Raw genomic sequence first — 10,250 nt, 5'->3', positions numbered from 1 at the left:
AAGGAGGCAGCAAACTCTGGTTGAATAGTGTTGTTTGGCCCTGTCTGAGATCCCGGAGCTCAGGAGCAATGACAAACTGAATTCTTCCTCTTCACCTGCATACTCCAATCCAGTACACAAATGTGCTCTTCAGTCCATGGGGAGCTGAAGTGCAGGTCCCAGAAAGAGAGTGAGATCCACAGCAGGAGTGGATGCCATGTACCTTCTTCCACTAAGTCACAAAAAAGAGTTTTAGCAGACAGGAATTCACAATTAGTCTTATCTTATGACAGCCTCTTAAGGTTTGCGACAGTGTCTCGGTCCCAAGGAAAGGGCATGTGTGTGAAAGCATGAATTTCCTGCGACAGGCCCTGATACCCGCACAGCTATATTTAGGGAGGATAACTAGTACGCCGCGGTATAATCTGACATTTGGTTCCACGAGGGACTCACACGGCATTGCTCACCAATGACAGTGTCACTGCTGGTTTGCATCCCCGGTGGAATAGGTTAAAGAGAACAAAACATGTTTTTGCAGGGGAGCTGGGCTGTGGCAGACAGATCTAATAAAACTCTGTTTGATTGCAGGAGGATGATCTGACTGCTGTCAGCATTTGATGGGGACCCCTGGAGTAGCGGGTCCGCCCCACCAAAGGACAAAAGAACCCCTTGGAGTGTCGCGGAACAACCCGGAACAACAGGCTGCATGACTGAGCGAATTTTGATGGCTGCCTCCTCCAGCACGCCACTTCTCTGCTGAACTTCAGTGGTGGTGGCGGCTATTCAGGCGGGGATGGGCCTGTCACACAAACGCACAGCCAGCCTCCTCTGACCCAGCTTGCTGTCACCCAGAGCAGGAGGTTTCTTCATCTAAGAGGAGATCATATGAGCAGAATGAGATAAGGATGTTTAATAATTGTGGAAGGACCTTTTACTCGCTAAACTACCTTTTTTGTAAATGGTCACACAATGTTTTTGAACTAGCTGGTTCAATAGGGCACAACCAAATTGTGATTTACTCCATGATCTACTTGAATGGCCTTGTGGCTTTTCAAGACTGAGTGATCAGATGGGTGATTCATTGGGCCCAGGAGAGGCCAGCACCGTCGTCACCAAGGTGATGTATCCTGCATCAGCTCACACCTGCCCCTCTCACAAGAGGCCCTCTGAGCTGGGCTGGCACAACAGAGCCAGGTGCTACTCACTGGGACTCCCATGCACATAACCTGACAACAGCCCGCTGCCCTTGATGATCTCCCATGGCAAAGACCTCTGGGAGTACAGGTGTGTTTCTGTCAGCGGTTGACCTTCATGCTCTACCTAGAGGTGTCTAGTTGCCTATAGATTCTACATTCTAAGTACATTCTATTCAATGCCTGACCCTGGTTTAAGCTCATTTCATTTCTGAGTCTTGCGAGGTTTACAAAACCAGGGGGTTAAACCTCCACATGCAGAACTGAATCATAAAAGTCAGCTTGATCAATGTATTAGACTTGCCAAAACCCCTCTCTTGTTTGACAGGATATTGACAACTTCACACTTTATAAGTTCACAGTATAATTCCACTCTTGGTGTTTATTTTCTATGCCAGAAAGCTACCTTTGGATACTTTATGAAGGTACCCAAAGACAACATTAAAAAAGACACTCAGAGACATGTTGATAAAGTGCAATTCATATATTGTGAACTGAAGTGGCTTCCATTCAATAAAACACAGGGGTGTTCAGTGGACATTTTGGTGAATCAGTAAGTAGCTGAATTTTACTTTATTCTGTGTCTAAATTATTTCTCATGGGTGAACATAATGGTGATATAAATCTTACTGTGTGTGCAATTACTAAGACTGGCATGGTCTATTCCCTACCGACTGATCGCCTGTGAACAATGACATATTACCGCCTGGCCAGCGATGGCCATTAAGACCTGATCTGGGATTTATGGGCGGTCTTTAAACACGAGATGGTATTAAAGTGATTTGAATACAGACAAAATGGCGCGTCCAGGAGCCCATCCAGGCGAAGGCTAATGATGGGTGATGGAAATGGCGGGGATGAGGGGTTATTTTGGGCGAGATCAATTTAACAACGGGCCGAATGAGTCAATTACAGGCAGAGCTGTCACTCTTCTGACTAACTGTCATCATTGCCTCCTCATAATGGCGCCATGGCAACTGTACCCAGCACAACACAAGATGGCCGACATCTTGTCATGCAGTCTGACACCTGGACCATCCAATAAGCTGCTGTAATTGACAAGGCTTTAGCGTATCACCAGGGTCATGACTAATAAAAAATAATGTGTGTTTGAAAAATGTGATTTGTCATTAGTACCATAAATATACAGTGCACCCTAGTATTTAGGAATACATTTGAAACATTTCGGAATATTAAACTCTTACATGTCTTTTCCCATTCTTTCAATTCATTACTGCATTGTATCCACTTCTCCCTAAACAGAAGCAAAATGACTGACATGTTGATAAGAGATGTTTTAGTCCTGCAGGTGGGAGAGTGAGGTTTGTTAGCATTGCACTAATATCTAGTGGCAATTAGGAAAAGAAGCTTAGAAATTCATAGGGAAGGATTTCAAGCATGAGATGTGTTCATCGGGAAGTGAGAAAAGCCTTTGGCTCATCACCTCGGTGCCAGCTCTTAAAGTGACTGTTTATCATGAGGTGGTACTCGAGGTTTTAATGAGCTCAATGCCTGCACTGGTGTAATTCCAATTAGCTATCGCTCCTCACAGCCAGACATGATTACACTGTGCTGCATCCATTGTTTTGCATTTGACGGTGAGAGCAACCTTGGCTGTTTTAATATGTCTCCCTGAGCTCAGCACCTGACAAGGGAATTATACCGTATTCAGGACAATACATTGGAGCGGCTGACTTTATTCTCCACTGCTTGGGGAATTCACACTGAACTACTCAATACTGCATATGCTTGCAATAGTGTCACATTGTTGATTCTTTTTTTAATTATAAGTCAAGTAAAAATTATTAGATTTTGCCAATACTGTGTATAGGGTATATACAGACACAGGCGATATGCACACACTGTCACAGAAGCATCAGGGCACTTGTATTTTAATTCTACTTTAGGGCTATGCTTCGCTAAATAATGTAAATGGATTAGATCATCAATCCAAATATATCTGAGTCAAATGTGTTTTTGTTAGCTTTGCAAATAATTTCCAACCAAATTCTTGTGTATTTTATTGTGAGCAAATGCCTCTCTCCCCCCTCAGTGAAAGGGGATGGTTTCCACAGGATGTCCAATGCTGTAAGGACACTGCCACTCTAACTCTGAATGAGAGCACTTTCCTTTCTCTGCATTTCCTCCATAGAGCATCATCAAATTGCCATCACTGCTGCCCTGTTAGATCCATGCAGACTTGTTAGCAGCCACTCAGTGCCACTGCAGCCATTACCACAATTCTGGCCGCTGCCATTTGACGAGCCAAAGTTATTTTTTGATGAAAGCACGCGTGAGAGGAAGAATCAGTCATTAGCAGCAGCCATCTTAGCTGTCATCTTGTTTAGACAGCTTGTGGCTCGCACTTCAACACTGCTGACACCCTCAACCAAATGCATTTGCTTTTGTGCTGTGGCTGCTGTTGTTTTATTGTTGTCATATTTCTAAAAGTTGTGAATTCCTACGGTTACAGAGCTTCATTCATTAGAGTGGTTAGACCAACACCATCTCAAAAGACCAATGAATTAAAAAAAATCTGGCTTAGGGACAAAAGTGGGAACTGACAGATTGAAAATAAATGTAATTCAACAAATTGTGAAAGTGAGTCTGTGTTGAAGAATGTATCCGTGCCTCTTCATTATCAGATCTAGAGGATCAAAAGACTGTAATTGTCTGTAATTGTCCCCCATGTCCCTTCAAAAAAATGTGATATTAACATTTCTTTAACAGTCAGAAACAAATTACCGCACCCCCCACACTTCACAAAGCAGCCAATTCATTTCTAAAAACCTAAAACCTACACCAGATATACACCACATCTGAAAGGCACGAGCAAGGGAGGAGGAGAGAAAAGGAAAGAAAAAATGATCATCTACAAGAAAGCCCTTAAAAGAATCAATTTGGCAAGGTGTCTGGGAATTTGACTTTATCCGGCAATGTGATTGCGCCTGTCTCGCTGCTGAGTGGGATGACTGTCTCTCTCCACTCCTGACAGGTGGACAGGGGCCCAATTGACAGTCCTTTAAAGCGGCTGACAGAAAGCCGCATTAATTAAGTCATTGCCGGACTTTAATTGTGTTAAGGAATAGAGAGAAGGGGGAAAAAAAAAAATCTCATACGAGAAAAGGTTAGCAAGTCCTCTCTGGTGTCAGATTTTCCTACTTTCTATGAATATTAATGTGCCTAATGAAGACAATCTCGGCTTCATCTCTCCATTGTTCTGTGTTCAGGTGCCAGGCTTCTCCTGGCACTGATTTGTTGTTAAAGAATAAATATGTCAGCGTGTGTGTGTGTGTGTGTGTGTGTGTGTGTGTGTGTGTGTGTGTGCGTGTGTATGTGTGTGTGTCTGTGTGTCTGTGTGCGTCTGTGTGGTAGGAAGGGGGTTGACTGTCATGCTTTTATCAGTCACTTATAAGAATGCCCTTCTTTCTGTCATAATCACAATTCAGAGAGTTTTCTAGAACATTTTATTTTTAAACAAAGATGTAACAGTGGATGGCAAAATGATATACAGTCATATTTTTTCATTCAGTACATTTCACAGTAGAGCTTTGAGGAAGTGACTCTTTCCACACAGCAAAAGGCATCGTGAATCATACATCCTTGTTCTTTCTTTTAATTGTATTACACGATACCTGCGCTCTATGAGCAACATCACACATTAGGACCTAGAAGCAAATAGTAAACATCACAGAAGAAACATTACAATAGAGTATTAAAAGGTTAATTGCACTCACAGGAAAGAGAGAGATACTGAGGAAAATATTACCCCAGAAACAGTGCAAAAACGTGCACGAAACTGGATTTGATCACAAGGGATTTGGGGCCGTGCTTAATTTGCTGAGATTTATGGAGCTAGTACTGGACAGGACAAGCATGCAGAAGCACTCTGGGTGATTTGTAGGTGGCATTAGGGAAAGGATGCTGCCAGAGCCTCTCACACCCTCTGATTCACCAGCCAGTCCACAGAAGGGTCACAGCTTGTTAATCTTGGATCCCACTGGAATGTACGCCATCTTGAGAAACAAAGAGACAACATCGAGGAACCTGACTGTCTTCAGCAGCTACCACAGTCGTTTATGGGGAAGAAACAATCTTCTTATTATTTTTGTCCCAAATTAAAACTCCTCAGTCTCACAAGTGCAGCTATAGCTCCTGCTTTGACTTCAGTACAAAAAAAGTTGGCAAAACTCGATTATCTCCTTTTGTCTGGGAGGTGGAGAATGTTAAAGTGCAAATGTCGCCCATCGCTGACAGCCAGCATAACATGACAAGATGTTTGATGACACATTTCTGTTGCCGCAGCATGCGGAGGGGCCCCACAGGACAGGGAAACACCTAGCATTCCCAAAACCTCAATATTAACCGCACATTACAATCAACCAAAGCCCATCACACACAGACAGAAAATTCAAATGAACTCTGTCCGTGCTCTTGAGAAGACAACCTTGTTTCTTGTGAAAGATGAGCCGCGCTATTTCTGGAGAATGAAGAGCTGGCGGTAGCCACGGGGCAAACCCTGAATAGCCAGTCCTGGGATGACTTGAAAAGATGAACTGGGTGATGCGCTTGGCTGCCTGTCATTTGATTAAGCTGCTTTTTTGTTTGTCATATCTATGCATCACTCAGCCTTTGTGTGAGATAGATGTGTGATTTGAGCACAGGGATATGTGTACAGGAAAGTCCAATGAGAGGATGCTGACATATTTTGATCTGGGTAATTCATCTTGTCCTCAGATAAATTGCAGGTTGGTGTGTTGGATGGTTGCTGCCCATGTTTCTTTCCATGGAAAAGGGAAGATTATTTCAGTCAAACGTGGTGTTTTTGGGTCGTGTGAATCACTGTAATTTCGCATGAATTGCCCCATGCACCTTGTCACATCTGTCTTGTTCATATGTGACATCACAGATCCTGCAGTGCAGTAATTAGGATCAAAATATCACTTGAAAACGACTTTTACTCCAGCTCAATTGTTTGGGAAATATACTCTGGGAGTCACAGACACTCTGATGAAATGTAAACAGAGAATTAATATTTGAATGATTACAAATTTGGTCATGCTGTCTTCACATGAAGAAGGTTACATTTCATTCAAGTGAGTCCTGATTTTATCAAATAAAATGTTGCAGCCTTGCTTATTTGTCTCCTGGTTCCTTTTTCTTGTGAAAAAAACACTGCATGTTTTCATTAAAGGTGTGGGTGGTCAATGACACTCACCCTATGAATATTTATTAAGTAATATTTACTCTAAGAAAGGCGGATTCTGCACTTGAAATGAGTTTGAGATGTAACAGAATCCGGAGTTCATTAAAATGAATATGCATGTTGGGTGAGCAGTAGATGCTTGAGAGGGTGGGGAGGAAGGGTTTTTGGTAGGGGGGACTTCAGCTGATAAGATTTGACAGAGATGCTCTGTACTGTCATGGCATGTGCCTCGCATGTGGGACCTCCGGAGCCGCATGGTGTAAACCAGATCCGTCACTTCCACAGAGGAAATCAAGTCGTTCCAGCGCAGGGGATCAGCGTCACTGCTGACATGACCTTCTGTTTAAATAATCATGATTTCCAACCTTTACTTGTAAAATATCCTGTTAGACACTTACAAGTGTACAGTGTCATTGCCCAATCTCAGGGGCTGAAGTGTTTGGATGAATGTTTTTTTTTTCAGAAAATCTTCATTGGCCAAAATATAGTTATTCATATAGTTAAATCTCTACATAACATATAGTTAAAGCTATGATGAGACTTTAGGGTGTTCAGACATTTTAGTACTCTCATCTCTGCACTAGGGAAGTGCTAAAGTATTAAGTACTACGGGAAATGAATCAACTTTAGTTAGTTCAGTGATCTTTGGTTGCGGTGATCTTTTGTACAGCACACACGTTTTATAACAGTTATGTTTAGTCTTTATCCTCTTTTTCATCCTTCCTCACCAGGCCTTTCCCTCTGCTCTCTTCACCTCCATGCTGGATTTATGACTTCCTGCCCAGGGCTTTGTTTACTCCGTTAGCCGGAGGGGCTGAGCCTGAGGCCTGCGGGGGATGCAGCAGGAGCTCTGAGATCAGAAAGCAGAGGGGAGACAGAGGAAAAAAGGGGGCTAACAACAGGACCACCTCGGTCAGGCTTTGTCTTCTTCTCCCCCCAGCCTGAAAGAGTGATTAACAATGCAGCTGAATAATTTACACTGATGGATAAAACACCTCCACAATTAGCAAGAGCGCCCTTCCCTGTATCAGGCAGCACCCAACTGAGGAGCACTGGACCTGACGGCTCACTGTTAAATATTCACACATCAGACACGTTCGTTTCGGGCACATTGGTCCAGGAGTGTCAGTGTGATAATAAGGCAGATATCTCGCCTGGATACAGTACAAGACTGACTGACAATGAAATCGAAATAGACTCGGAGACGGAGTTGCTGCAGTGACAATGGTGGTGTGTTTTTTGATGGCGGGGGAAAAGCAGATGAACAGACCAATTGTCCATATTTAATTGAAGGTTTATGGGGCTGACTTTCATTGACTTCACCCGTGATAATAAGCATAGCTGTGGAGGAAGTCTCGGTGAAGATCTGAAACTCTGCTAACTTGTGAATTCTGTTTCATGGACGTGACTTCAGAACAAACGAGTGGCCCCCACGTCTGACACTGCTCATGAAACTTGAATCCGATCCCCAACCTTACTCCAATGCTGAGCAAATTGCATTTCTTTTTTATATATATTAATTATAAACAGTCCATATATGCAGTATTAATTGCCCTACTTTTCTTGAGGAGTGAGTCTGTCATTCAGGTCTATTCGAAGCTTTGGGAGATCACTTCACAGGAGTACGAGCATAAAATTAAGACAGGAGATTTCAAATCCCAGTTGAAAAAAAGCCACTGGGCTGGAAAGAAGACTTCAGGAGCATTAATTGGGTCCTGTTTGTCAACATTTGCTTGGTGCTCACTCACAGTGTGTTTTTTCCTCGCAGAAACTACCAGGCTTCGTTTTTAGAATGAGTTGTGTTGACAACCGGTGTCTGGAAATACATTTATTAATTTGTTCACCAACAAAGATGTGTAATTGCTCAACATGTGGAAATTGACTAATGAACTCAAATTAAAAAAAGAAAAAACATTCATACTAATACTGTAATTTTTCCTTCAATTAGAATCGCAATTTAGCTACAATTGGCACCCAAGAATAAATAGTTCTCTGTTCTATAATTCATTTTGCATAGGCCTATCCCACAGTACCATATCTTCAAAACAATTCAGTGACCTCATGGATCCAGTATGTATGTTGTGAGAGTTTCATGAGTTCCCCTGACTAACACACAATTTTGACAGTAAATTCTTTATTTTTTCTATTTCTGCATTGAAAACTATACAAATGATACAAACAGAGACATATGCATGATGATGGACCAAAAAAGATCACTAGCTAATCATCGCTGTATCATATTCAACAATATAAAAATCCCAAGATCACAGTGTTTGTATTTCCCAGCTCTGCTGTACGTGGTGCCATATCCTTCTCTTAAGGGTGACCTTGTTTAGCAGATCCTCTTCTCCTGTCCTCATTTCAAGAGATCTGAACCTGGCACGCCCCCTCCCTTTTCTTCATATGCAAATCATCAAATTATAAGCAGAGGTGGAGAAATAATTGTATTTTGTATCTGTCAGCGGTGTGGAGAGAGGAAGTGGCTCTGCCTTCTGTATTTATGGCTGGCTGGCGCGCAGCTCTCCTCTCCAGCCTCAAATCATGGGGGAGATTGTTAGACTTGTGTGGAAATTACGGAAATGCGGGAGGGAAATGGATGAGCAACGCTTCATAACAATTAATCACTGGCTGCGCTGATTAATAAAGTTCATTTTTTATTCTCCATGATTCAGGGGATTATCAAAAGGACACTGTCCTTGTCATTTTGATTAACAAAGCCCCATCCCCATTCAGCGGGGGCGGGGTGGAGGTGCTCCGTGTGTATATGGGGTAGGGGGGGGGGGGGGCTCGATGAGGGGAGACACTCTCCTGCACCCATAAAATAAATATTGAATGAGAATATTAACTCGTTAACCTTGACAACTATTTGTAATTTTCATAAGGGGGTAAACACGCAGATTCAGCACAAAAAAAGTGCAGTGAGGTTTGAAGGAAGCCAACGACATGGGTGTGTGTGTGTGTGTGTGTGTGTGTGTGTGTGTGTGTGTGTGTGTGTGTGTGTTGTGTGTGTGTGGTGTGGGAGGGGGTGGACGATAACACCACACAAATGAGAGAGAGAATGAAGAATGCTACTGCATGAGTCCTGTCATTTTTATGGGCTGCAATGATTAATTTGTTTGTTCAAATTCTCAATTAAGCCGGAGGAACTGGGAGAATTAGAGAGAATGAGAGAGAGAGAGAGGGAAAGAGAGAGAGAGCGAGAGAAAGAGAGAGAACTGCAGTCTTGTTTGGCCTCCGTGTGCATCCCAAGGGAAAGGTACCAGTGATAGCACACGCCTGGGTCAACCTACAGTCCCTCTCTCTTTCTCTCTCTCACACACACACACACACACACACACACACACACACACACACACACACACACACACACACACACTCACGCACACACATACAGAGATATTATCTGCCATAATGATCCATGTTACTTGCTTTATGCTGCACATATGTACTGTACCGCATATACCTAAAAATAATTCCGTCATTGTGTAAGCATCTTGTTAAATAATAAAAAAAGCGGAATGATTTCACACCAAGCTATTGTTGTAGTTCATATAATATAGATTCTTGTATAACATAGATCCATACATCCATAGATCCAGAGATGTAATTAATGTTAATACTTGGTGTCAAATATCAAAACGTGCCAACTCCTTAATATGTATGCTTTATCATCACAGCAGTGTACCATGCATCTGATATGGAAGGATGGAAGGTATTTTATTGGGCATGTTTAAAATCTGTGTATGTGCACTTATATATGTGTGTGTGTGTGTGTGTGTGTGTGTGTGTGTGTGTGTGTGTGTGTGTACATGTCAGTGCACACACATTTAGCAGCCACCACTCCCCACTCTGCTCTGAGTGAGGCTCACAGC

This window comes from Clupea harengus, chromosome 4 (genome assembly GCF_900700415.2).
Source record: "Clupea harengus chromosome 4, Ch_v2.0.2, whole genome shotgun sequence".
Taxonomy (NCBI): domain Eukaryota; kingdom Metazoa; phylum Chordata; class Actinopteri; order Clupeiformes; family Clupeidae; genus Clupea; species Clupea harengus.
Note: the sequence above shows the minus strand (reverse complement) of the source record.